Raw genomic sequence first — 25731 nt, 5'->3', positions numbered from 1 at the left:
GCTGATGAGGCCAATTATTGTTGTGTCATCTGCAAACCTGATGACACTGGTGGATCTGGCAATCCAATTGCTGAGTTAGTAGCACACAGCCCTGAGTTGAGCCAGTGCTCCTTGCTCATCAAGGGTGAGCACAGATTAAAGAGGAGCCTGCTGAATTGCTGCAAAGTGTGGAGGGGAGTATTTGAGACTTGACATTTGAGTCACTTGTTATTCATACTTCCATATATTTCCCTATGAGCAGTGCCTCTGTGAGCAGTGAAGATTACAGATTTGGTGATGGGTGCCTTGGATTCATCATGCTTGTTACTTTCCTTTTATTCATCTTCCTCAATGCGTTCCTCATGACAAGATATTTGAGAGCAATATGTTTGTCCATTGCCTCCAATTGTCTCTGCCATAATAACCACTGCACTATATTTATTCCAAAGGCAAGCACAACCATTAAAATCAAAGTCCATCTCAAGATGACCATGATTATTGGGGAAATGTATATGCTTCAACATGGTTTACATCATAGGCAGGGATGTGGTGGCATTCATTTCTTTTCTGGGTTAACCTTAGAAAGCTACAATTTCTTGGCAGTTTTCCCACCTAACAACTAATCAGCCCTGATCTGCTTAGCTTTGGAGAAGAACAGGACCAGGCATTTCCACATCAGTACCAAGAACCAAAACTAAAGAACACTCAAGTCTATCAAGGCACTTAACACATATATTCATTCAACATGCTGGAGTCTTAAGATGTCTTACTCCACTGAGTAATCACCTAGATTTTGTTCCTGTATACTGGCATGTGGAATAGTTACTTGCTATCTCATAACAATATTCTCACAGTAGTAACCACTGTGGTTACCCATCTTTGATGTATAAATGGGGGGAAAAAAACCCTGGTTGATACACTGTCCTTGCACTGGTAACAAAAGAAGTAACTCTGAGTGTGCACTTCTCCGAGGAGTTGTTGTGGCTGAGGATTTTGGGACTCTGGGAACTCACCTTCTCACAGCAGGTCTAAAACATTTATGTATATCTGATAGAAATAACGATGAGATCTCCTGGAGGAAACTGAAGACTGATTCAAATTTATAGTCACTTACACAGTGAATGGGAAAACAGGAAACCATTCTTCCTGAAGCATGTGGAAAGTAACGGTGACCATGTGGTGCATTAGAAGAAGTACGTAGAGATATTGTTCTTTGGGAAGGTTAAGAAAACAGGCTCCCATTTCCAGGATTTCTTGAATATTTGTTAATTTTTACATATATTCTGAATTGGCAATTTAATTTGTTTACTATTGTCTCTCTTGATTGTTAACATCTAAACTAAGCTATAGCTGTCGCAATTAATCATGGTTCAGGTTACTTTGTACGAGAGATTCCTACAGAGCTTTTCACTGGGGCTATGTCTCCTCTAAACTTGGCATCTTGACTGCCTCCTTCTGTAAAATATTTGAGATCTCGAGAGCAGAGGTCACCTTTGAACAAAATGGTTACCTCAGTGTGAAGAAATAGGCGTTCAGTCCCAAAGTAGTGCGGCAAGAGATTTGTTTAGTCTCACCTGGACTTGAAAGAATAGTTTTCCAAACTAAGATGCAGAGCACCCCTTTGTTCAGCAAGATTATGAGAAATGGTTTTCAAGGTGAACACACCCACTTCTGGTAGCAAGTGCACCAGGATCTTTGTGAGTCAATCAGTTGATATTTATGTATCCAACAACTGAGCTACAGGAAGACAGATGGTGGAAGCCATAAACATTAATCATTGATTTCTCCATTGCCACCAACAGCTGAAGTCTTAGTAATACCTATCCCTGTGGTGTCCAAAGACTTCTCTTCCTGAGCTTAACATATGTTTTTCTCCTATTTTTTGCTACTGAAATATCCATTTTTGGCTGCAAGAAAGAAGCAAGTCAGTGAGTGTCACATACTGATGATCTGATTGTCATTCAAGAGTGTGTACCTACTAAAAAAGTTCTAGGCTTATGATGGTAGGGCTATGTATATGAAAGTTGGAGCTGCATTCTGATTGACAGAGATTCTGATCAATTTTTTACGATGATATGCATGGATTGTAGTCCAGATAGTACGATGTGACATTTGAAAACTGAATTTATTTGCCTTTAAAACATTCAAAATTTTGTTCCAGTGTGTCTGCGATGCTCCTGACATTTTCCTCCATTTTTATTTTCTCCCATTCCTGCCTCAGAAAATGCCAGGAGGACTTCCTGAACTGCACACATCTCCTCACTGCAGTCACAGGATGCTTCATGTCTCTACCCACAAGAATGAGCATCCGCATTAAACATTGCATGTTCTAGAACATAGAACACTACAGCACAGTACAGGTTCTTCAGTCCTCAATGTTATGCTGAGCCATATATTCCTTTAAAAAGTACTAAACCCACCCTACTCTGTAACCCTCTTTTTCTTTCATTCATGTGTCTGTCTAAGAGTCTTTTAAGTGCTTCTAATGTTTCAGCCTCCACCACCATCCTTGGCAAGGCATTCCAGGCACCAACAACTCTGTGTAGCCCTGATAACTCCCCTGAACTTCCCTCCCTTAACTTTGTACATATGTCCTCTGGTATTTGCTGTTCCTGCCCTGGGAAACAGGTGTTGACTGCCTCTCATTATCTTGTAAACAGACCACTATCAAGTCTTCTCATCGCTCCAAAGAGAAAACTCCCAACTCTGCTAACCTTGGCTCATAAGACTTGCTTTCCAATCCAGGCAACATCTTGGAAAATCTCCTTTCACTTGTTCAAACATCTGTTTACAATTTTAGAGCAATGCAATCTCATTGCCCTTCCCTTTTAAAAGTTCACCCACAGTGTTGGCAAGAAATATTGAGTTCCTTACTAATGTATGCAAACAGTGAGATGCAAGAATGATTTAAAATAGCCAAGAGTGCAAATTTGACACTTGTCAGTTGCACACAATAATCACCATGTCAGTTTTTAAGGTTTATAAAACTTAACTTCATTATCTTTCTGGTTGGAGAATATACAATACTGTAGTACAGTACTTACTAAAATAGTTCATTTATATGCAAAGAATGCCATGAACATTTTAATACAATATTATTCCACACATATTGTGCATAATGCCAGTCAATCACATGTTAAGTTTGGTTTTCATGTCTCATTTTGTGAAAAAAACATTGCACATTTCCTCACTGTGAATTGACTGAAAATCATGGAAAATCCCTCATTATGATTGATAAAGAGAAGCAATTTTGAGATGATCACAGACAAGTGTCTTACATCTTTTATTCAGAGATGACCATGTCAACATTCAGATTCTTTTATCAGGTGTTTAGTGTAGTGTTAATTTAAAAATGTGCTGAAACTGATTTGCTTCTACAGGTTTTGTGCTGGTCTTAACCCTTTTCAAAAGATCAAGTGCAAAGAAGCACAAGTATCTCATGCAAACTAATCTGAATCATGATTCACTGCTGCAGGCTTAGGTCAGATGTCAACAGTCAGAGGGGAAAATGTTAATTCTAAACAATCAAATAGGAACATCAACATATATGTAAGAATTGACAAACAATTTTTAAAAAATGGCATTGGCTAAGATGAAGGATAGAAAGAGGTGGGTGGGCTGGCATTTTAAAGGAAATAACCTTCCATCAGTTTTGACTGACAGCTGATAACTTCAGGATAGCAGTAAAGGATGTATAACGTGATGAATTACCTTCATGACAGAAACTTTGCTTAAAGAGTGGCAACACTAATCATGAATCTACTGATCCTGTATTATTGTTTAGCTGCAGATACAACATATGGCAGAGCCTGGCAATGGTTCATCTACTGATCCATGCTCGTAGAAAACAAATCCCAATTGTAATTGGTGAACAGTGGTAACACAACCACAGAATGGTCTGTGCCATTTTGGTGGCCTGCTGTCAATGAAGCAAATCTGGTTCTTGATGCACCTGCCAAATCTTTTCTAATGCAATGGCAAATTTAAAATGATGTGAACCTGAAGAACTGACCTTATTCATTTGAAGGTTGGCAGGAACATTGGTTGCAATTTCCTTTTCAAACTCATTCTAATCTCCAAGCAGCATCAGCTTCTGCTTGCAAAGACCAAAGAGGAAGGTCTAACAAAGTAAAAATAATCAACAGTCAATTCCTCCACTATTTTCTCTCTCTTACAAAGCTTGGTTGTGAGCTAATGTGAAGGTGAGTGGATGGGGAATTTCAACATGTGGGTGAGGTGGGAGTTGGGGTGATCTAACAAAAAATAGATAAAATGGAACCATAATACTGACCAAAATCATCTGGCAACATTCTCACCTTAAAATTGTCATGGATATAACATTCCATCTTGAATTTCATCTGAGATTGGCAAATCACTTCATAGAATAACTTTTTAAAATATTTCATACAGATCTCATCAATTTCAGAAATAAAATTTGGCACACTTTTGTCATTAAAACAGTGAGATCGTTTTTTTTAATGGATGGGTGACCTCACAACTCCAGAGACCCATGTCTTTCATTGGGACTCTCTGTGTAGTATTTGGACATTCTCCCTGCAACTGCATAGGTTTCCCTGGGTATTCGAGTTTCCTTACTCAACCCATAGGTTAACCAAGTTAATTGGAAGAACACCTAAAATTCCATCTGGGCATTCTCCGACCAGCCAGTATTTTACTCTGATTTCATTAGGCCCCTCCCCTGTCCAAATCCCTCTGACTCCTTTCCTCCATCTCCCAAACCATTTCCTTCTCCCTTCAAAAAGCTATTCCTTCCCCTTATTTTTTTTCTCATCCATCCTCCCATCGATATCCACCATGAACTCTTGCCTGTGGGTTTATATTCTTCCCCTGCCCTTCCCCCACCATTTAATTCAAGCCTCTTCCTGCTTCTTGCTCATCCTTTGATTTAGGGCTCAGTTCCAAAATGTGGGTCTGTATCATTGCTACATAAGGAATACCTGCTGAATTTCTCCAGCACTTTTGTGTACTAAACTGAGAGGTTAATTGGCCACTCTAAATTGCAAATTGTAAAGTGTAATTCTAGTTCTATCTTTCCTCTCTTCCCTTTTCCCTCTGTCTCCTTTCACAGAATCAAAATCAACAATCACATTTCCTCTTATCATATCCAATTAACACCTTTTGTTTGTTGGTCTGGACTCCTTCCCTCCTTTTCTCTCCCAGTCTTTATTCAGATGCCTGCCTGCTTTTTGCTTATGCCTAGAAGAAACAGTCAGGTCTGAAACATCAGTAATATATTTTTATCTCTTATGGATTCTGCAAGACCAGCTAAATTCCTCCAGCTGTGAGCTTTTAACTACAATCACAGCATCTGCACACTTCTGTGTTTCACTGTAAAATGGTACTACAGGAAAGTAAAAAAAATGATCAAGCAGGAGTTGATAGTTTCAGGGTCAAGAGAGAATATATTTCAGGGACATAGGAAAATAATAAGTTGGGGACTGATTAGATTGCTCTGTTAACAGCTAGCATCTTCTGTGTACAACAAGTTGAAAGTTAGGATTGAGCACAACAAAAGTGAGCTTATATTGTCCTCAGAAGACACCCAGACATTCCCAATGCTGGTTGGGTGGTGGGACCAGAAGATTTTGTGGATGAGAACAGAAATGCAGGACAGCAGATGCAAGAAGAGAGCTTTCCTCTGATTTTCCCTTCTGTAGACCAAGGATGGTGAAGTGATGAAGTGGCACTGTCATGCAATCATCCCAGTGGGATCAACGACCAAATCCTTCCAATTATTTGCTCACTAAATCAAATAAAACCCGGAGAACCAAAACCAGAAAATTCAATTTTGCTCTTTCTCTCTCTCACACATATACTTGAGCAGCAAACCTTTCAACAAATATAAACCAGGATGTTAAAACCTCTGAGATCCAAACACGGCAAAGTTCAACTATTTTTATGTTGATATTATTTGAATTATGCAAGGTACTAAATAGAGCATTCTGCAATTTTATAACAAGGATCTTTAACCTTCAGAAAACCAAGGTTAGATTCTCAATATTGCTTTATTGCATTATATTATGTTGTACCAGAATCATATGTCTCCTATGGCTACGGCTATAGTTTGTTCCATTTTTACCCTGAAAGTATATAAAGATATTTTGTCCATGTCAATAGCACTGCATGAATCCCATGACTGTAACTGAATAAACGGGGAATACTTCACTCTTTAGAACATAGAACAATACTGCAACAGGTACTTCAGCCCTCGATGTTGTGCTGACCCTTATATTCCTTCTTTGAAAAACGGTACTAAACCCACCCTACCCCATAACTCTCTATTTTTCTTTCATCCATGTGCCTGTATAAGAGTCTCTTAAATGACCCTAATGTTTCAATCTCCACCACTATCCCTGGCAAGGCATTCCAAGTCCCCACAACTCTGTGGGTTTTTAAAAAAAAAACTGTCCCCTGATGTCTCCCCTAAACATTCCTCCATTCACTTTGTACATGTCCTCTGGTGTTTGCTATTCCTTCCCTGGGAAACAGATGCTGGCTGTCCACCCTATCTATGCCTCTCATAATCTTGACACCTCCATTAAGTCTCCTCTCATCCTACTATGCTCCGAAGAGGAAAGTTTCCACTCTGCCAACTTTGACTTGTTTTCCAATCCAGGCAGCATCCTGGTAAATATCCTCTTCACCCTCTCCAGAGCTTCCACATCCTTCCTATAATGATGTGACCAGAAATGAACACAATACTCTAAGTATGGTCTTAACTGAGATTTGTGGAGTTGCAAAATGATCTCTCAACTCCTGAACCCAATCTCCCTATTGATGAATCCCAGCATCCCTTTGGCCTTCTTAACTATCCTATCAACCTGCGTGGCGACCTTTAGGAATGCATGGATTTGAACCCCAAGGTCTCTCTTACAATCATAAGTAACCAACCATTAACCTTTATTCAGCCTTCTGGTTTGTCTTTCCAAAATGCATCACCCAGATTGAACTCCATCTGCCACTTTTCTACCCAACTCTGCATCCTGTCTATATTCTCTTTAATATTCAACAACCTTCAGCTCCATCCACAACTCCTCCAGCCTTCATGTCATCCACAAACTTACTCACCCATTCTTCCGCCTCGTTATCCAGCTCATCTATAAAAATCACAAAGAGCAGCAGTCCGAGAACAGATCCTTGCAGCACTCTACTAGTCACTAACATCCAGGCAGAACACTTTCCTTCCACTACTACTCTCTGCTCTCTCCCTGCAAGTTAATTTTTTAATCCACACAGCCAAAGTTCCACTGATCCTCATGACTTTCTGGATGAGCCTCACGTGGGGAACATTGTCAAATGCCTTGCTAAAAACCATGTAGACCACATCTACCACTCAGCCTTCATCAATTTATTTTGTTACATCTTTAAAAAGCTCAATTAGGCTCGAGGCACGACCTTGCCCTCACAAAGCCATGTTGCCTATCATTGAGTAGACTGTACTTCTCCAAATGCTCATAGATCCTACCCTTAAGAAAATTCTCCAATAGTTTACACACCATTGACATAAGACTCGCTGGTCTATAATTCCCAGGATTCTTCCTGTTACCTTTTTTATATAAGGTGACTACATTTGCCACTCTCCAATCCTCTGGCACCTTCCTTGTGGCCTGAGAGGACACAAATATCATAGCTACTGTGCCAGCTATCTCTTCTCTCACTTCCCACAGAAAACTAGGGTATATCATGTCTGGCCCTGAGGACTTATCAATCTTGATGTTTTAAAGAAGATCCAACACTTCTTCTTCCTTAATATCCACATTGTCCTGCACACAGGCCTGTTCTATTCCAACTTCACCTTGATAAAAGCTCCTTTTCTCTTGTGAATACTGAAGCAAAGTTTTCATTTTGAAACCATTCTGTAAGCCATACTTTTATTGATCCAAAACTACTGTGAGAAACAATTATCAAAAACTGGCTCAGTCCATAACTTACACTCTGATATCAGGGTCTTCTGAATTAATGCAGTGCCTGCATTGGAGATGAATCCAATGATAGACATTGTCAGATTTATCTGTAAGACAAGCTAGCAAATATACAGATGTATTAAATTTGGGCTGTAGGCTATAATTTAATACACGTTCAATCAGGAAATTGATTTAAGATGTTGTTCCTATTCCCAGTACTGACTATTGTTCAATAAATTTTTTTGAAGCTGTTAAAGTTCACCAGGAGAGGAATACCAAATAGTTTGAGCATATAATTGCTTGTTCAGTAAAACATAAAAGATATATGTAATATCTTTGAAAACAAACTCTTTGTTTAATAGATATCTCTAATTGCTCTCAAAGAGGACAATTGCCTCAATTCTTGTGTTGAAGATATTTCCACAGAGCTGTCAGATAAGGAATGCAATGATTAAGAAATAACAAAATGGTTCCAACCCAGGATGATCCATGATTCAGAGGGATGTTGACAGCTGCAAGATTCCTATCCTGGACTTTCAGGTGATAGTAATTGAAGAGATTTCCCCAAGTTTTGTTTTCAGACTATCTTGCAATTTGTATAGAATTCAACTGCAGTTCACTGGAAAAACAGGGGAGCAAATGTAGATGGTGGTAAATAGGTTCTCTGTACTGGATGGTACTGGGTTTCTTACTATCTCTTAGCCTTGCAAAACATGATTATTTCATTACACCAAATCTTTGGCTTGCAGATGACAGCAAGGATTTGAAGAGTCAAGAAGTGGAATGTCGATAATAGAATAACCTATGAGTGTCTTTTTGGTCATGGTGTATCTGTGTGCAGTCCATTTGGGTTTCTGGAACCCACAGGATTTTGTTATGGAGGATATGTTGATGTTAATATATCATTCACTCCAGGGAGTTAATGCTCATGACATTTTCAGTGACTGCCACTGATGAATTTAACTGTTACCTGCCACTTTGGAGCCCATGTCTTGTCATTGATGAGATCAAATGCTTGAACAAAAACTCACACTGTCTGTGGATTGACATTAAAACTCCCAGTAGCCAACCATACAAATCTCCTCACAGACATGCTTGTCCTCAGCCTCATCCATTGGCAAGAATAAACTTGAAGGACAACACATCATAAGCTTCCTGGACAGCCCTAAACACTATGGCACAAACAATAGATTTTTCTAATTTTATGTAACAATGACCTCTATTTGATTCCACTGTTTTCCCCTTTTCTTTATTTATTCCCATTCTTACTTTTCTCTCCAACTTCCAGCCCACCCCAATTTCTGTTGCTCTTTCCTACCTTACCTGTTCCTCCACCTCTCCCACATTCAATACACTAGTACCTCTTAGCCCCCTCATCACCCATCCAATTTCTTTCTTCCTTGATATACTTCATTTCAAGCCTTCCTACTTTGGTCTCATAAAAGGGCCTCATCCCAAACATTGACTGATCATTTCTTCCATTGATCTTGCCTGACCTGTTGAGTTCCTACAGCTACTCATTATTTACTTATGATTCAGCATATATCGCCTGCAACCGTGCATCTTGGTGCCTCACAGTTCGACGGCCAGCAACCTCCTTTGAAGAAGACCGCAGAGCCCACTACACTGACAAAAGACAAAGGAGGAAACACCCAACACCCAACCCCAACCCACCAATTTTCCCTTGCAACCGCTGCAACCGTGTCTGCCTGTCCCCCGTCGGACTTGTCAGCCACCAATGAACCTGCAGCTGACGTGGACATACCCCTCCATAAATCTTTGTCCGCGAAGCCAAGCCAAAGAAAGATGTTGTTCCTGCTGTACACATCATAGACATGTAATTTAAAGAGGGTGCTTTGAAAGGAACTAAGCACTGTCAATCACCAATGAACATCCTGACTTAAGAAGGATGGAAGATCATTGATGAGACAGCGGAGGTTTATCTCTTGGCCATCGCTCTGAGGAACTTCTGCCATGATGTTCTGAAACCGAGATTAAAGCCCCAACCAGTGATTATTTGGTCAAATGCTCTCTTGATAAGTGTGGTCACTCTTATTGCCTCTGGAATGTAGTCCTTTTGTTCATTTGAATATAGGCAGATGTATTGCAAGTGATTATTATGTGCTGTGTAAGAAATGAATTATGTGTGAATGCATGTGCACTGTGGTCCAGAGAAACACTGTTTCATTTGATTGTATATGTACAGTCAGATGATAATAAAATGAACCTGAATAAGGTTTAGAGCCAAGTACTCTGGTAGAATCCAAAGCAATCAGCAGTGTGCAAGTTATTGATAAGTTCCATAGAGTGAGCTGAGTTCTTAAGTAAATTGAAGAGAGCAATGGATTAGTTTTATGATGAGAAGTGAAGTAAAAGCTCATTGGATTGGGCAGAAAGGCGATGGTAGCAAATATCCCTGATCATACTGAATGAAAGAGAAGACTTAGCTGATTCCTGTTGTGATTCTTTAGTTCATGTTCCCGAATGATGTTTCTGTGCACTCAAAATCATTGAAATTACCACAGATGTTTTGGAAACACTATCACACTTCTTTCAGTTTAATTTTCTTATCAAAGTCTTTCTGACCATTCTGCTATGATATTATCTGAAAATCTAACAATTGAAATTGAATCGTAGTAAACACATCGTACTTGGTTTTCTGATAACCTAAAAAAATAAATGAAATTAAGAAACCTAGTAAGACAGTATTGTTTCAATATCATTAATAATGGTTGTAAAAGCCCTAAAATCAAAACCAAAAGAATTGATAACATAATGGCTAATGAAATGTACAATAATCTAGATTTTGCATGTCATTGCCAACACTATATTCCAGTTTCTTTCCTTTCATGCGGAAGTACCAAATTTGCAAATCTGTGTTCTCCCAATTGTACTCTGCTGCTGGATTCTTCATGGATTCAGTAGCAGAATTCAAGACTGTGACAATTTCCCAGCACTAATGCTGGAAATCTACCCAACACCCTGTAGAAGGCTGCACCCCGTTTTTAACATCTGTACAGAAAGCTGCAAAAGGCCAACTGGTTTCATTTTACACATGTTTTAGATTTTTCAAAATTTTTACAATAACCTATCTGCAAATGAACTTCACACCATGGGATTATTTTCAGGGTCACAGAAGTAAATGTAGCAGTTTTATTGAAGTTAATCAGGACCATGGTTAGATTTTACTTCAGAATGTTTTACTGTTTCCAAACAAGGGCATCATGGTGCAATGATTCTGACAAGGGAGCACTTTAGAATCTGAAAAAAAAAGCCAGATTAATAGCAAAAATGAGAAATTACAGTTCCCGGAAAAAGATTGATTGGTTCAGTACTTCCTCCTTTGTCAGGAAAGAAGTGCAGGGATGTCCCAAAAAAAGACATTTAAGAGATGTGTGTATGAGTACATGAGCGTGCACCAGTGTAGACGTGTGTATCATTTTTTTGGGAAACCTGGAAGTGAGTTCAGTGTGGCTGTCGGTGTTATTTTAGCACATTCACCTCATTATCATATTGCTTTTGGGTTTATTCAACAGCAGGCATGATGAGAACACAAACTCAATTCCAGGATTTAAAGAGCAAATTTGCAGGTGAAATTTGAAGCTGGAAGCTGGAAGCAAGACAAATGTAAAGTCAAACTGGATTTAGAATGTTAAGTCTGTATTTTGTCATCCCAGTGCTAGAAGCAATAAAGGACCTGATAGAGATGTTCTTCCCAGAAATTATATTGCCACATAAAAGAAATAATAAAATATGTCCCTGGAAATCAGCAGTAAGCGCATGGGGCAAAATTTCCCAATTCAGTAGAGGAAGCATTTTAATGACTTGGCTGTGTCAGGAGAAACATGAGACATAAGTGCAGGAGGAGCTCAGCAGTTCTCACAGCATCCATAGGAGATAAAAATATATAAATGACATTTTGGGCCTGAGCCCTTTTGTAATGTATGAGTATAAAGCAGACAGGCATCTGAATTAAAAGAAAGGACAGTGGAAGGAATATAGACCAACAGTCAAAAGGTAATAATTGGAGGAGGCCAGGAAACAGGCAAGGTGAGAATTGAGTGGGGGAGGGTGGGGGTGTTGGCTCTGTGAATGCAGAGCTGAGGTACTGGAGATGGAGATGAAAGGGAAGAGAAAGAGAGTCCGAGAATAGAGGAAAGGAGACATAGGGAAATATAGGGGTGGCTAATGGAAATTGGAGATGTCAATGTTAATGCCATCCAATTGGAGGGAGATGGAAAAAGAGGTTTAGTTCTTCATCCCACTTACTCCATGTCAAAGGGGTAGCCATGGATACCTGCATTGGCCCCAGCCTTGCTTGACTTTTTTTTGGTTGTGAAGAGGTCCATGCTACAAGCCTACACAGGACCCTCAACCATTCCTCTACTACATCAATGACTACATTTGGTGCTGTCTCATGCACCCATGATGAGCTCATTGACTTCTTCGACTTTGCCAACTTGCATCCCGACCTCAAATTCATTTGGTCCTTCTCTAGTAACACTCTCCCTTTTCTTGATCTCTCTGTCTCTATCTCTATCTCTGGAGACAAACTTTCAATAGATATTTCTATAAACTCACCAACTCCCGTAACTACCTTGATAACCCTTCTTCACACCCTGTTCTCGGTAAGGATTCCATTCCTTTCTCTCAATTCCACTATTTCCATCACATCTGCTCCCAGAGCAAGATCTTGTTTGTCAGATCATCAGAGATGTCCTCCTTCAAACAATATGTCTCCCCTCTACCACTATCAACTCAGCCCTTACCAATATATCTTCCATGACCTACACATCTGCCCTGCCCCATTCTACTCCCTTGTCCTAACCTACCACCCTACCAGCCTCAACAATCAGATTCAGATTTACATATAGATTTGTCAGAGTACAGGCATGACATCACCAACAAACCTGAAATTCTTTTTTCCTGCAGACGAGACATAATTACCACTTCTTGGCAGTGGAAAAAAAAATATCATCCTCTGCCATTTCCACCACCGACTACATGTCCCACTGGACACATATTCCCTGTTCTTCCCCCTCTCCATCTTCCACAGGGACTGGTTCCTTGATTCCTCCCTTTGCATGAATCGCCCCTTTGGCAACTACCCCTGTGACTGCAGGAGGAACACCACTTGTGCCCACCTCTTCCCTCAACATTATTTGGGGCTCCAAGTGGTTCTTTCAAGTGAAGCAACACTTCATCTGTGCATTTGTAAAGGTTATCTCTTGCATCTGAAGCTTCTGTAACAGTCTCCTGTACATTGGACAGATTGGGAGATTGTTTTGTTGAGCTCCTCACCTTTGTCGGCTGCATTGGTGAGCATCTCCCAGTGGGCACCCATTTCAATTCCCCGCCCCATTCCCTTGCTGATATGTCTGTCTATGGTCTCATTCACTGCTAGACTGAGGCTATCCACAAATTGGAGGAACAACATCACATATTCTGTCTGCCATTAATATTAACTTCTCCAGTTTCGATTAGCTCCCCCTCCACCCCATCTCCTGCCATCTTTCTCTATGTCTCTTTTCCTCTCACTCTGTCTCCTCCCTCCCTTTTCTCCTCTGTCTCTTTTACACCAGCTCTGCATTCACAGAACCAACCAACACCCCCTCCCTCCCAATCTTTCCTATTTTCTGGCCTCCTCTCCATATACAATTAATACCTTTTGTCTGTGGGTCTGTACTCCACCCCCTGTTTTTAAAAAAAATTCAGATGCCTGCCTGCTTTTTACTCATACCTTGATGAAGGCCTCAGGCCCAAAATGTCAGTAATATACCTTTACCTCCTATGGATGCTGTGAGACCTGTTTAGTTCTTCAAGTTTTTTTTGTGTGCTTTGATTACCATCACAGGGCCTGCGGACTTTCATGTTTCATATAGAACAGTGCAGCACAGGGGCAATCCATTTGGCGCATGATACCTGCACTGATTGTGATACCACAATTAAATTGAAATGCTGCTGTTTGCACATGATAGATATTCTTCTGTCCTTGCACCTTCAGGTGCCTGTCTAAAAATACTCTTATATGCTACAACCATATCTGCTTCCATCACTACCTGTTCCAGGCAGTGAACGCTGTCTGTGTAAAAAAAAACTTCCCCTAGTCATCTTTAAATTCAGCCCCTTCACCACCCCTACTTTAAATGCATGACCAATAGTACGTGACATTTTTTTTCACCTGGCAAAAAAAAAAATTCTCTACCCAATCCATGGTTAGAGTTTATAAACTTCAGTCAGTTCTCCCTTCAACCTCTGATGCACCAAATAACCTACGTTTGTTAAGTCTCTCCCCATAGTTCCTTATCCTCTAATCCAGGCAGCATCCTGGTAACTCTCTTCTATTTATTCTTTTCCCAATCCATGGGTTCCCATAAGTTTATAAACTTCAGTCATTTCTCCCTTCAACCTCTGATGCACCAAAGAAAACAACCTATGTTTGTTGAGTCTCTCCCCATAGTTCCTTACCCTCTAATCCAGGCAGCGTCCTGGTAATTCTCTTCTATTCCCTTTCCTAAGTCTCCATATCCTTCCTGTAATGGGGTGATTAGAGTTACATATCCATCAATGTCCTGTTCGACTAACTGTTGTAACCTATCACTCATTCCACAATATGTTTGCTGAATTGAAATGTTAGATACATATACATTTCCTCAAAAAGGTGGTTATTTATTCATCATGTCTGCCTGTCCCGCATCGGACTTGACAGCCACAAATGAGCCTGCAGCTGACGTGGACATTTACCCCCTCCATAAATCTTCGTCCGCGAAGCCAAGCCAAATATATAAATGTAGAAGAGGTCTGGACAAGAAAAAACTTCCTGGATAGATATTTAAAGTCATTTAATCTTCAGTGTTGTCTTGGACAAGTTTCACTATTGACCAGAAATTTCCACAAAAGGTGAAGCACACTTGTGGATTTTAGAAGGTGGTTCTCTTCAGATGCAATCTACAGTCTGGCCGAATTGGGGCATCTGACTATGCTAATCATACCTCCTTCCGTGTGCGACTTCTAATCATTAGGGGAGATGCAGGAACTACCAGGGATTCAGGATAGTGAAGGAGACCACCGGGGTTCCGGCTGAAGAAAATTATTTTCTCACTATCCGAGGATGGTTTGTCTGACTTTAACAGAAACTGCTAAGTGGCACCCAGGGCATGTTCCATACTTAGCATACAGCTCTGGGCCTTGTAGGAGGATATTGTTGATATAATGGGCAATTGACACCTCTGGAATGAATGTTTGTAAATTGCAGGAGATTAAACCATGACAAAGAGCAGGGCTATTGTCTCCCATCCCAAGTAAATGCAAATTGATCCTGGGTGTCAGGATGGAGGGGTATGGAAAAGAAAGCATTAGCTAAATCCACCACAGCCCCGCAATATACTCCAATAGCATGACTACATCAGGCACGGTGGCAGAGAGGGGAAGGGCCAAACTTGCTAAGGTGTTTGTAGTCCACCATTATGCGTTACGTCTCACTTTTTTTGCAGACGGCCAGACGGGATTGTTGAAGGGAGAGGCTGCGAATTTAATGATGCTCTCCCGCAGTAAGGCCTGGATGGCCTCAGTGATATCCTTGCGTCTCCTTGGTACTCTGAACTGCCTGCTACAGATGACCTGAGAAGGAGGGGGGGGTACAATGTCTGGTTCCCATTTGGCTGCCCCAACTATGACTGTTGCCCATGCAACACCGAATGTGAACTTGCCCATTTGTATATAGAGACTGTCCCTTTCAGACATTGATCCCCAGAATATATTTATGCGATGCTGCTATTAAAACTTTTACAGTTTGGGGAGATTGGTTCCCGATGGCCATGCAAAGCGTGACTTCCTTTGCAGGTAAAAGAGAACCACCTAACCCTTCTATATCATTTTGAGATTCTTTCCACCCATCAGGGTTGCCCAGGATGATGGTATGTTGGGAGAGTGCCATCCATCTCTGTATGTTCTCCTTTCCCCAATGTACAGCTATGGGTATATGTGGCCTCAGGCCCCCTGGGCAGGAAAGGGCAATGGAACTGAATCCCTGGCCTTTATCCTATGTGAGGGGGGAGGTAAGATCTGCTACCCCAAGGTTGAAGTTTCCTGCCAGTGAAGATGGGTAATTTTCTCTCTCGACAAGTTTCTAAGCTCAGCTTTGAGGGTAGGAGGGACTGTTTTGAATGGGGGAGGGGCAGAGGCAGTGTCAGTGTTGGCAGAGTCAGCCCTCGCGGTCCTGAGGTTGGGGCGCCTTCTTTGTCAGGCTTGATCCCAGGGTGGATGAAGGTTTACTCTTGGCAAGGTTTCCCCTTGCAATGTTCCTTCCACAACACGTAAATGGTGGAGGTCGAGATCCCATCGATACTGGTATGGTCTACTCCTGCATGCAGCAGGTCTAGGTTTAACTGTTTACTTGTAAAACATGAGGTGACTCTCCAACCTTTGTCTCCGCCCTATTGATCTAAGGACCTGGGTGGGTCCACCCCCCATGAATTCTTGCCCTTCCAGGAGGATGATGGCATCCCGCACGGTCTTCCCATTAGCCAGCCCCATAAGGGGCATGACCACTGACTTCAAATCAGGGCATGCAGCAGTGACCAAATATCCCATCAGCACACTGGTCACCCTGGTTTTCTCTGTTAGGATCACAGGTTCGCTCATAAATGTTGTTCACCAGTATCCACTCCTTAATGTCCCTGGTTCCCTCATTGACCGTGTTCCATTGAGGCTGCCCATGTAAATCCTTCTCAAGAAGGGGAGGGTACTAAATCTGTACAGAGGCACCACCTGATACCATAGGGTAGTGCCGCCCCAGATCCCCTCATGCGACACCCATTGTACATTGTTAACACTCTGCTGGTCAGGCAGGCTACCGAGGGCACTCACTACCCGGTGAGAAATACTTATGTTGGAACCCCTCCCCCCATCCCACAGTCAGAGCAGCCATGCAGCCAGGTTTTCTCACGGTTGTTGGCAGTACCGATCTGCCAATTGGGTCAGTTCTTTGGCTGAGAAATTTGTCACTCAGAGTGACCATTGGCAGTTTCCTTTGCAGCCTCCTCATCCTCAACCCCCTCCCCATTATGGAGGATGGGCACGATGTCCTGGTCTTGGACTGCGTGTTGAGCATGCAGGGGTTTGAGTGTACCCTCATGGTGGGTCCAGGAATGTGTGACGACAAGTCAAGCTTGCAGGCGTTTGAGTGCGTAGGGGCAAGGGCGTGTGTAATAGGTCTTGGGGTTTGCAGGGACCTTCTCCTCGAAACTATCCATCCTCGTATCCCTATCCCCCAGCCATCTATCCAGCTTGTCTCCACGCTGGACCTGGGTTCATATTTTGAGTGTATCCAGCTGCTAGCCAGGCTGTCTGCGTCTACTGCATTTTGACCAACTTGCAGCCAATATTGTTACCTCAGACTTCGAGGTCATTGGCTTGGGTTTGGGCAGCCTGGACTGCCTCCTGCAGACTGCCTCCTGCAATGTTCAGCAGCAATGCTGGAGTGCCTTTACCTCCCTATCCTTTTGGTCGCACACATATAGTATTTGACTGATAATCCGGACCTGGCATCTCATTAGGGATTAAAACTGCCAGAAGGCATCCCTTTGACTCTAACCTCGGTGCCTGCACTGGCTTTCTTGACCCTGTTCAAAATATCTGTGTTCAGCCAAGGTCTTTGAAACCCTGCTTGTAGCGCAATTATCATGAGCAAGGAAACAGATTCAATGGGTCTCAAAATCAAAGAGTTTGAACACAGTCTCACAGTAACTGAGCATGAGAAGATCACACTAGGGATAAGGTGTGCACACACTCAAAACAATGAACTAGAATACCCAGTGCTGTTACATACAATCAAGGAAAAGAACCAATACCATACCCACCACCCCTTGATTCAATGCAAGCATTGCTCTATGCTACTCAGGACACTAAGATGCTCCCTATCCTTTACTCATGCACACTTTACTCAGCGGCTTCTTCAGCACCATTTCATAGTGCACGGCTTGAAGCAAAGCAGGGTGGTCCTTCAGAAGTGGCAAAAGAGGAAGAGGCAAACATACATAGTACTGGAGGGCTGAGGTAATCTACAGCAAAAAAAATGGCTTGGTGCCAGCAAGGACCAATTGATTACAAAGCCAAGTACAAAGGTATTTAAAGGGGCCAATGGTCAGGTGTTCACTGATGAGTAGGGTGGAGCCAAACCTTGATTGGCAGGATGTGTGTCCTCTGATGAGGTAATGGGTAATACAGGTAATACCCTCCATGTATTTTGGAGGGTCATGTGTCCTCTGATGAGGTCATGGGCAGTGATGCCACATGACCCTCCAAAATACATGGAGGAATTTAGTTCATTGAGCAGCTTATGTGGAAGAAAATGAATTCTTGCTGTCTCTGACCTGTACCTTTCATTAAGACTGAGTCAGCAGAGTGTGCCAGAATAATGATGGCAGGGTGGGAAGGGTCAGACAGGGGCCAATGGAGGATTGTGAAGCAGGAATGGGTGAAGCTGTGGGGTGGAGTTGGGAGACAGAACTGTTGATTGGCAGATGACAGACAAAGGGAGAGAATGCCAATGGAATAAAGAGGTCAGATGAAGGAAGATGAAGTTAGAGGCAGCTAATAGAGTGTGATAAGTGGGAACAAAGGCGACTACCAACAGTATTGTAAACTGATAAGAAGTTGTTAGGGTGATATAATGCATAAAATTAATACAATTTTCCTGGATCATCGAGAGCAGTGGTTTACAAACATTTTATTTCCCTATTAATAGGCACTCCCAACTCACATACCACTTTAAGTATTTCCTATGTCATAGGTGCTTTGTGATTAGTAAGGGATTGCTTAAGGTGGTACGTGTGGAAAAAAAATGAAAACCACTTTTAACTGTACCTAATTAACTCGTTAGGTGGACGGTTTCATATCTCCAAAGGAAATGGACCAATGACAATTTTTATTAAGCAAAATATTTCAGAAACAATCACGGTCTAGAGCAGTGATTCTTAACCCTTTTCCCCCAATCATATACCAATTTAACAGAGCACCTATGGCATAGGGATGATTAAGGTGTTAAGTGAGTGGAAAGAAAAAGTTTGAAAACCACTGATCTAGAGTGACAAGGTGGATAGAGAGATGTTAACACTCAGATTGACCAAGAGAAAAAAAAACAAAAATCTATGGCTGCTATGAAACCTATGGAGTTCTTCCAGCATTTCTGTTTTTACCACAATCACAGTGTCTGCAGTCTCTGCATGCAAAAGCCTGTTGGCTTTCTGAATCCTGCAATATGCATCCAGATCTCAAAGCATGCAAGAAATCAGAGCTCACTTTTGCCCAACAGATCTTGTGCCAGGTCTTGATCATCACATACTCTCTTCTTCAATGGCTAGATTCAGAATATCCAGGAAACCAATGGACAGAAGAATAAATTTAAATGAGCTGAAATGGATTGTTTACATATATTAACAGGCAACTGTGTCACTCAAGATGAGTGTGCCTAAATCAGTCACATGCGTGCAGGTCAAATAATGTCAGCTTTCGAGCTGATGCCTTTTTGCCAAATTTAACCTCACCTATTTTCTACCCACAAACACTTAAAAAAATCCTCCCAGTTAAAATCCATCCCAATTCTTTTAGTTCAGGAAGAATCCAAAAACTCAGGAGCCATGAGTGCTCAGTGACATTAGATTTATAAACTAGCTGGTGTTTAATGACTGCAGAAAAACGTTTTTATAGAGGATAAAAAGACAGCCACACAAATGAAAAAGGATTAGGAAAATAGATTAAAAGGCTATGAATAAGCTTTGTCTCGCGCTACCATCAGATTCTTGAATGACACTGCCTTACTTTCCGTGTGCTATTACTTTTATTCTTTTTATATATTATTGTGGTAAGATAATAATATTATGAATGTTTGCCCCGAGATGCGGCCACAAAACACTGAATTTTGTGACGTTCATGATGATAAAATCTGATTCTGAAATAAGGTGGGGGAAAAAAAAGGAAGATTTACGGGTAATATGAAGACCTAATTTGTTTGAATTATATGTTTCTCTGTTGTATCTACACTGTAATTATAAATTTACTGATCAATCAATAAACCACAGTTTAAAAAAAATGTTAAATTATGAAGAATAACTCTACAGGTTGGATATCTGAAGTATAAACAGGCATCTTGGAATTTTGTATCTGATCAATGTCTCAGAAAAAGGGAAGATTAATTGCACCGACTTTTTGACAGCTTTCTCCTAAACTAGACCAGTTCTCACAGGGAAACAGAGAGAGAAGCGCAATAGGCTGCAGATGATGTAATTGTAGCAAAAACACCAAAATGCTGGAGGAACTTGGCCGGTCTATTCAGTATCTACAGGAGTCAAAGATATATTGCCAACATTTTGGGCCTGAAGCCTTCATAAAAGAAAAATCAGAAAATGCAAGATATATCAGAGGCTACACTTGGGCACTTGCTACAAGTAAGATCGGGCATTAAGCTGGCTTTGGTCATTTACACTGAACTAAACAAAGGCAGCATAATGCCGGGTCAGTGTTTCATTTTATACAGCAACTTGGCATTGTAGGAGCAAAAGAAGTGGGGAGTGTAATTCAACAGCATTGGCATTCAGTGTGATGTATAACATACGCATCTGACATAGCTGCACAAAAATAGCAGTAGATCTTGATGTGCTTATGATACTAGTCATGAACATGTATACCACTCTTCGAACACAAGCAAATTTCCTGCACATCATGCGCAGCTTTATGACGTGCAGATGGATGCAGAATTCATGTGAGGCAGAAAAGCACTGAGACCTTAGATGCCATAGTCAGAGGCGTGTCTTTCTTGTGAGTCAATTCATTCTGGTCTCGGATAGAATGATGTGGAGGAGAGAGAAACCACAGGAGTCCATGTTCTGGTCCAATATCCTCAACAATTTTGATGAATTTAATTGATGGAGTCATTTTCATGTCTCAGAGCACTTTTGACTTTTAATTTGAACTCTTCGAGCCACACGACACCAAACTGGCGACAATCTCTGGAACCTCGGCTTAGACTTGCCGTTGCTTTGTGGTAATATGCTACCCCATGTGAATATCGATCAATAGGTTGTATTTTTGGTGTCATTGTGGCCACTGTGTGTGTATTGGTATGCCACATTACTAGAGGATTGAAGAGGGTCCTTTTTAAACGTCTTGTTGACCTTCCAAGTGATGCTCATCTTCAGGAGATGATGGACAGATTTGCAGAAGAGGGGTATCCAATGTGTGCTGGTTCCATTAATGGCACATATATTCCCATCAGAGCCTCCCATGAGGATGCACTAGCCTATGACAATCAGAAAGGGTGGCACTCCATTGTCTTCAAGCTGTTGTAGACCACAACTACTGGTAAGGATCCTGCCCTGAGTTACAATTATATACCTTTATCAATTATCATGTTTCATAAGTCAATCTAAACATAGACTTTTTGTTGTTCCAGATTAACAGGTATGTATGTGGGTTGGCCTCATCACAGCATGATGCTCGAGTTTTAGCCAACTCACTCATCTACAGAAAGATGGAAGATCAAGGCGGGTATCTCTTCCCACATGAAGTTTATATACCCCACTGTACAGTAATGTATGTGTGGATCAATCAATCATGTTTTCTTGTCACATGTAACCATATAGGATACAATGACAGTTATATGACTACTTCAAATGAAACAGAAAGTACAAGGGTCAGGTTCAATCCTGTTATTGTGAAATGACCACGAGAAAACATTAGTGAACTGATTGTTAGTGATCTCAGAGGTTACATGAAGTACTTATAAATCTAAATTGCTCCACCCACAGAAGTCCAAAACTGTTAATGGAGTGGAAATCCCTGTGCACTTAATCGGAGACCCAGCTTGCCCTCCCAGGAAGTGGCTGATGAAGGAGTTCACTCACCACCATGAACTCAATCAACATTAGCAAAGCTTTAACTACTGTTTGAACTTGGCAAGGATGGTGGTAGAAAATGCTTTTGGACATCTCGAAGGACACTGAAGGTGCTGAAGATTTGTCCCAAGCAAAGCCGTGGTCACTAAGATTTTGTGCAAGCCTCTCCAATGTCAGGCCACCGTGACAGAGGTGCACCAAAGAAAAGGTACAAGGACTGCCTAAAGAAATCTCTTGGTGCCTGCCAAATTGACCACCGCCAGTGGGCTGATATCACCTCAAACCGTGCATCTTGGCACCTCACAGTTTGGCGGGCAGCAACCTCCTTTGAGGAAGACCGCAGAGCCCACCTCACTGACAAAAGGCAAAGGAGGAAAAACCCAACCCCAACCAACCAATTTTTCCCCTGCAACCATGTCTGCCTGTCCCGCATCGGACTTGTCAGCCACAAACGAGCCTGCAGCTGACGTGGACATTTACCCCCTCCATAACTCTTCGTCCGCGAAGCCAAGCCAAAGAAGAAGAAGAATATGAAACCTAATTTTGTCTTCAGAGCGGAGGGCAAGGAGCTCACTGATCTCCCCATTTTTCCCACCCCCCCCACCAAATTAGCAGACATAGTGATCAATAGATGCTGAATCCTGCCTTATGCTTTCAAATTTAAAAATTTCCCACTGAAAGGTTGCACAAATTAAGCATAATCAGTGATATGCTCTTTACCCGAGTTGGTCCCAGAATATTGAATTGCCCTTTTACACAGATGGCATTCCGGCTCTGTTACTACCTCGGCTGGTGGAAAAAAAGCCAGGGGTGGAATGACTCCACATTCCAAGATGGTGCTTTTTACACAGCAGGTGTAAAGTAAAAAAACTACTAATATCCCAGAATGAAGTGGGTGTGTAAAAAGCAGTAGAGAGTCTCAGAATTCAAACAGTGGGGGAGGAATCCAACCCAACAAAAGGGACCACTGCTTCTGTGACTTCCTTGTCCACTTCTCCCTCCCCACCAATCCCTCCCCTTAGGACCAACATTGTGACCACAGGTGCTCCACTTGTGTCCACACAACCTCCCTCAGTACCATTCAGGACCCAAACTGTCCTTCCAAACGAACCAACATTTCAGTTGTGATCCAGTGTGCTTAACATGTCTGTCCATGGTTTCATGTTCTGCCAGAGTGACACCAGCCATAAATTGGAGGGAAAACACCTCATTTTCTGAATGGGACCCTCCAATCAGATGGCATTAATATTGACTTCTCTGACTTTCATTAAACACTCTCCCCACCCCACCCCACGTCCTGTCGTCTCTCCATTCCCTGTCTCTTTTCACACGGTCATGATAAATTCTGCCTAGTTCCTATCACATCCAATTAACACCTTTTGTTGGTCTGGATTCCTCCCCCATTGTTTGAATTCTGAGACTTTCTGATATGTCCTGCTTTTGCCTTTTTATTATTTTTCCTTGAAGAATGTCTCTGGTCCAAAATGTCAGCAATATATCTTTGTCTCCTATAGATGCTGAATAGACCAGCTGCGTTCCTCCAGCATTTTGGTGTTTTTACTCACAGGGAAACAGTTTGGAGAGGCAGAAATCAGGCATCACATCACCTTTATTTCCTTTTTTACAGCATGGTTCCCGTGAAAAAAAACAATCAGCTTCAATAATTCAGTCATGCTGAAAAATCATGTGTAAAGCCTCCCCGTTTTCAGGCATTTATCAACCTACAGCACATTTCCAGATTTCTCTGTTAATAAAGCTAGAAAAGGTTACACTGTCAACGTGGGAGATGAGGTCAGGTCTAATTTAGCAGAAACCAGCTGAGGATGCAAGAGTCGGATAAATGTAATGCTTGGCAGCTGTGTAAATGTGGTAAATTACAAGCATCAGTTAAAGGTTTTATAACCTACTATAAGCACATTCCTATTAAAAATAATTGAGTCCCAAAATAGTCAATAAACATCCAGACTGACCAACCAGCTGTCGTGCTCAGCAGCCTCTGAGTTGGCTGTCAGAGCAGCAATTCTGGAGCAAGCAATGAAACAAAACTATTATAGCACACGCCACATTTACACAAGGAGGTAAAAATATATATACTCCAGGGAATATCTACAAACATTGTTCACTCATGTCATGGTCTTCTTTGATTTATTTTAAACACCTGCATTTATTCATATTTACCTTGTGAATTTGATGTAATTTAGTAATTTCAAAGCAAAATAAAATGGACAAATAGTAAGGAACATACTGCAAGGAATATTTGCCAGTAGCAAAGCTCCTAAAAGTTTTCACAGGCTGATTGTGACATTAGGTTGTACCTGATTTTTTTTGGACAGAAACAAAACAGCTACATTTATTCTGTTAAACTGAGGGGAATATTTCTGACCATTGCTAATTTTGAGGAAGGTAGAAAGTAGCAGAAGTTATGAGTTTCTGTAAAACTCAAAACGTGTGTGTGTGTGGATTTTTTCAAGTTTATTTATCATTCCATTGCATGAGTACAATCCAACAAAAAGTGATTGCTGGTCCTCAGTACATCACACTGCAATTACACACATACAGTACATATGCTCTGTACCTAAATACATATATTAAAATAAATAAATATTATTGTTAAGTCACAGAGGATTTGTATGAGCAATTCATCAGTCATTCACCAGTCTCACTGCCCATGGGAAGAAGCTGTTTCTCAGCCTGATGGTTCTGGATCTGATACTATTGACTGATGGGAGTAGCTAAAGGATGTTGCACTGTATATGGGGTGCCAAGGCTCCTCACTGATTTTGCAAATGCTCCTTAGACAACAATCCTAATAAATATCATCGATTGGGAGCGGGGGTTTCAGAGGATAGCTAGACCCCAGAGAGAGAGAGAGAGAGAGAGAGAGAGAGAGAGAGAGAGCGCTCCTGTGGCAAGTTGACTGAATGGCAGCCGGTAGCCTTGCCCTCCTCAATCTTCTTCAGGAATTGAAGTCACTGTTGTGCCTTCCTGACAAGTGAGGTGATGTGATCACAAGTGGATGCCAAGGAACTTCATGCTTTCTACCCTCTCCATTACCAAGTTTTTAATGTTTATTGGAGGTAATCAACCATTGTCCCCCCGAAATCTACAGTCATCTTTGTCTTATCCACATTCAAACTTTGGTTGTTATTCTCACATTATTTCATGAGATTTTCTACCTCTTCTCTGTCATGCGACTGATCGTTGTTGAGGCCAAATGCTTCCATGTCATTTGCAAACAATTACTCCATTGGACCTGGATATGGTGATGCAGTTGAGCATCAGCAATGTGAGCAAGAATGGGCTGAGCACACATCGCTGAGGTGCACCAGTGCCCAGCACGATCGTACTAGACATTCTGTTGCCAACCCAGACATACTGTAGACTTTTCATTAGAAAGTCCAGAATCCAGTGGTGATGGTGGAGAAAGATTTGAGACCAGTATTGTGTCAATTTTGTGGGCAGCAATATTTTTGAACGAGTCCGAAACCATTGTGTTTGGTGAAACAAGCATCAAAGTCTCCAAACAACAGTACCAAGCAAGCATGGCGGAAATAACTGGGCAAGGAATTAGGAGTGAGGGGGAAGATAACTGGGGTTAAATGAGCTGTTGGATGAAGAGTATAATCTAAGATGGAGGGAGGGTATTGATCAGGAAGATGATCAAGTTAGGGTGAATCAGCCAGACAAAGCAAGGCAATTGGTCAAGGGGTAAAATTAGTGGGATTAAGATTATTACAGGGAAGCAAGGAAATTCACCAACAAATGGCTGAAAGGGCAATAAGTAAACAAAAACAACAAAAGAACACATCTGCTGAGAAAATGGTGGATGCTTCTGACTGACTGGAACACAAGTTGGAGATTTCTCTTTAATGTAATAGCTGGCTTTGACTCTGAGGTTCAATGTTCAAAGAATTGCTGTTTATAGACTCAACTAT

General features: G+C 41.5%; 1 long non-coding RNA gene across 1 annotated transcript in view; it reads right to left on the bottom strand.

Moving 5' to 3' along the window:
* The window catches only part of LOC138763626 (uncharacterized), a 95834-nt gene that overhangs the window by 18452 nt on the left and 51651 nt on the right, over positions 1–25731 (bottom strand). Inside the window, exon 3 of the long non-coding RNA XR_011357694.1 lies at positions 3992–4099. This is a non-coding gene — a long non-coding RNA (uncharacterized lncRNA). The remainder of the gene's footprint in view (positions 1–3991; positions 4100–25731) is intronic.

This window comes from Narcine bancroftii, chromosome 1 (genome assembly GCF_036971445.1).
Source record: "Narcine bancroftii isolate sNarBan1 chromosome 1, sNarBan1.hap1, whole genome shotgun sequence".
In the NCBI taxonomy this organism is placed as follows: Eukaryota; Metazoa; Chordata; class Chondrichthyes; order Torpediniformes; family Narcinidae; genus Narcine; species Narcine bancroftii.
The sequence above is the reverse complement of the archived record's forward strand: the minus strand, read 5'-3'. Positions and strand labels throughout refer to the sequence as shown.